The sequence below is a fragment of the Odontomachus brunneus genome, unplaced genomic scaffold (genome assembly GCF_010583005.1).
Source record: "Odontomachus brunneus isolate Ranch 3 - 2012 unplaced genomic scaffold, Obru_v1 Obru_scaffold_047, whole genome shotgun sequence".
NCBI classification, from domain to species: domain Eukaryota; kingdom Metazoa; phylum Arthropoda; class Insecta; order Hymenoptera; family Formicidae; genus Odontomachus; species Odontomachus brunneus.
The window spans coordinates 1709958-1713867 of record NW_022639497.1 but is presented as its reverse complement, the minus strand read 5'-3'; the positions used below and the strand labels follow the sequence as shown (position 1 = coordinate 1713867).

Sequence of the window (3910 nt, the reverse complement as noted above, 5' to 3'; positions counted from 1 at the left end):
CCCACAGCTTCTATATAACTACTAGACTGCTAACTCCCTTATACAGGGTGTTTCCTCTAACTCGACCATTTAAAATATCTCCGTTGTTTTTGATGATATGGGAAAATACTACAGGGAAAACTTGTTCGATTGGAAGGGACACATATTATGACGAGCGAAAAATTTTTCTCGAGGTCATAGTTTTTGAGATTTCGAGTTCATCGCGATTTTTTTAAATGGAATAGCCTATATATTATTACATATTCTTGTAGCTTATCTCAAGAGCTTTCCAAAACACTATAATAAAATATTTTTTCATTAAGAACTTTTCAAGTAATAACACTTGAAATTTCCAGTACTTTGACATAGAATACAAAATATCTCGTAAAATATTTATTTTTCGGTTATCTTGCCTTAATGCTTTTTTGCACAGAATAATGAGACAAATTAATTGGCTTAAAAAAAAGCACAAAAAAATTTTTATATATTTATTATGTAAAAAATTTTTTGTTTTTTTTTTAAGTTAATTAATTTGTCTCATTATTCTGCGCAAAAAAGCATTAAGGCAAGATAACCAAAAGATGAATATTTTACGAGATATTTTGTATTCTATGTCAAAGTGCTGGAAATTTCAAGTGTTATTACTCGAAAAGTTCTTAACGAAAAAATATTTTATTATAGTGTTTTGGAAAGCTCTCGAGATAAGCTACAAGAATATGTAATAATATATGGGCTATTCCATTTAAAAAAATCGCGATGAACTCGAAATCTCAAAAACTATGACCTCGAGAAAAATTTTTCGCTCGTCATAATATGTGTCCCTTCCAATCGAACAAGTTTTCCCTGTAGTATTTTCCCATATCATCAAAAACAACGGAGATATTTTAAATGGTCGAGTTAGAGGAAACACCCTGTATAAGGGAGTTAGCAGTCTAGTAGTTATATAGAAGCTGTGGGTGCAACACACACGAGTCAATTGCGGTCGTCGGTCCTCTAACCACCGCGGGGAGGAACCCCCCTCTTTTTTTCGAGCCGATTTGCGCGGCGATACACGCGGACGAATTTTTACGCGCGTTTTTATGGGTGCGCGCGGCACTCGCGGACGCGCGAACAGCGAAAGAGCGGCCGCGCGCACCGCAACATTGTTACGGATCGCCGACGGGCCCAGCGTGAGCGCGCGCGCGCACGCACGCAGGAAACATAAATATCGTGCCTTCGAAACCCGATGCCGGGGCCCCTGGAATGCTTTCCTCCTTTTACGGTAGCCTGGTCCTCGTCCGTCGTCGCGAATGCAACCCTTTCGGCCGATGCGGTTGCAATTTTCAGCGCTTTTTTGTGGTGGGACACGAGCACCGGCGGACGCGCAATCTGGTAGCACTGGCCGTTCTTCGGGACCGCGTCCTTAAGCTTCAACCGCCGCGGTTTGGCCAAATTGCTCCACGAGCCACCGACGACGAGCTAGCGAGACGAGTCGCGAACGAGCGGGCTTTTAACAACTGCATTTACACGCGCGCGCGCGCGATGCGTTTCCGGCCAAAGCCACGTCGAAGTCGAGTTGAAATGTAGACATTTAAATAGACTCAACATGTACTTCCTTATGACACAAGTTGGGCTTGACAGAACAGAGAGAGGAGCGAAACGTCAGTGAGTTTCTATACTTTGCTGTGCGCGCGCTATTGACAATAATCGTCGGCAAGTGGCAATAACCGACAATAATTTAAATGTATGACAGGATCTCGCGCATTTTATACAAATTTTGTCGCATATTCTCTTCTCGAGGTATTATTCATTTAATTATAAACATCAATGTCAATGGATTAATCTGAAACTGGACTTTCATTCGAATGATGAAGTAATTTAATCATGTATGTGTTCTTGAACGAGAATCTATATAGTCTCTGTCATGACTGTCAAAAGACGGTTGCGCATTCTACCTACGCAGATAAAGACAGAAAAATTCCTCCATGTTTCGCCTGTCTCTCCGTTCTGCCAAAGACACGTATGCTGAGTCCATCTTACATGTCTAAGGCTCGTACTAATAGTCGTTACTTGAAGCTTGTCTCGCGTGAGATAGTCAGATATGAATTTAGACTTGGGATTTGAGTTTCTTATTTAAGTCATAGTGTATGCGACATTACACTTGTAATTGCAATTCAACTGAAAATTTACATCTAACTCTAAATTCAAGTCTGAGTATCTCATATGAAGCAAATTTCATGGAACGACTTCAATACGATTCGTGGACCGTATTAATAGTTGATATATCTGTAATCGCGATTCAGTTGGAAAAGTTCCATCTGATTCTGAACTCAAATCTCATTTTAGGGGGGGTTTCAAATAAAGATTATTAATATAAGCCTATCAGTTGAACAATAAGTTAAAAATATATAAATGCGACTGTTTCATATATCTTCGTTTAATAATTATGTTATCGTCCAGATTGAAGAAAGGTGCGGATTCTGATCGGGAAACAATTCCGACATGCTAATTAGTGGGAGACTATAAAATTCCTGACGGGAGCGGAGAGTTTACTCTTTCAGACACGTCCTTCGTGTCATCCTGCAGGATCGCAGGCGGTTCGTTAAACGGTTTCCCTCAACCCCGCGCGCCTTCGCCCTCTTCTCTACACCTTCTCGCCTTTCGCTCGACCGCGGCGAACCTCAGGCCATTGTTAAAACTTTTTCGAGGTTATTACACGTAAGATATGTAAATGCGTCGCGTCGGGGTCGGTCCTCGACGTCGAAGGACCAGCTTTGGCCGTTCTCGCTCGCTCTTTCGGGCCCTTCTCTCTCTCTCTCTCTCTCTCTCTCTCTCTTTCTCTCTTCTCTCTTCCTTCTCTCGGCTCCTTCGCTCTGTTCAGCAGGGGCGGATCGGATGGCGCGGCGAATAATTCGCGAGTCTGCGAGACTGCGTCATTTCTGTCCGCGTGATTAGCCCTCGCATCGTTTAGATGTCAATCGACTGCATTATGAGACTCTTTGGAAAAGTGTCAAACCGATAGTCTCTCTGAAAGATATAATTATCCAACGTCTGTATCCATCTTTCTCACTCTTTCTTTGGACTCTTATCTGTTTAGATGTCTTTACAATTGACAATGATCGACAGCTGTCTTATATGCTTACGATCAACAGTCTCTCTCTCTCTCTCTCTCTCTCTCTCTCTCTCTCTCTCTCTCTCTCTCTCTCTATTCAAGTTCCACAACGTGGTTGAAGCGCATCGCTCGAAAAGGATTTCCTTTTCGGTGTCCGCTCCTGCTCCTCGCCATCGCCACCGCCGCCGCCTCTGCATCGTCATCACCATCTCCCCGACTTCTCTGTAACGGATAGACCTCACCTCCGGAACGGAACTCCAGTCTGCTTTCGGTTTGGCCATCGCGAACGCGCGCCGAGCTCAGTAGGAGCGCGGCGTTCACGACGTGCGCTTCGCTAACGGCGATCACGCGGTCGTCGTCCTCGAAGTCGTCGCCCCGATCGAGTTTCCGGCTACCGTGGGGAACCGCGCTACGAATCGCCGCGTCATAAAAACAACACCGTGCTAGTCCTACGGTCGACGGAAGGGCAGAGAGAACTTCGTCGAAGGGTCGGGGGCGCGCAAAGGATCAGCCTGTCCTCGTTGACTATCGACGCCTGGATCCCAACTTGGATACTGTTGCGGCGGCGACTGGATAACGAGAACAGGATCATCGCGATGTGATCGGGAGGAATGAGTCCAGAAGATTTCGTGGGTCCGCGAGAGACAAGCTCGATGCTCGAGGAGAGCCTGTAAGAGTCGCTCTTGCGCGCGTTTCTAACGTTTCTATCTGACGCGAGGAGGATCGATTCCTCGAGGGCGCGGGACTCGCGCAGCATCGCGAATAATCGATTCGCGATGTGATTAGTGATCGTATCAGTAACACGGAGAAATTTCCGTGATGTGTCTACCCCCCCCCCCC

General features: G+C 45.1%; 1 protein-coding gene across 4 annotated transcripts in view; it reads left to right on the top strand.

Annotated features, from left to right (window-relative positions):
* The first annotated feature begins 3329 nt into the window (after positions 1–3329).
* LOC116844824 overlaps positions 3330–3910 on the top strand; it is a 17102-nt gene continuing 16521 nt past the window's right edge. For all 4 annotated transcript variants that reach the window (XR_004378143.1, XR_004378144.1, XM_032816884.1 and 1 more), the window contains exon 1: positions 3330–3740. The gene's annotated coding sequence lies outside the window, so the exon portion shown is untranslated. The remainder of the gene's footprint in view (positions 3741–3910) is intronic.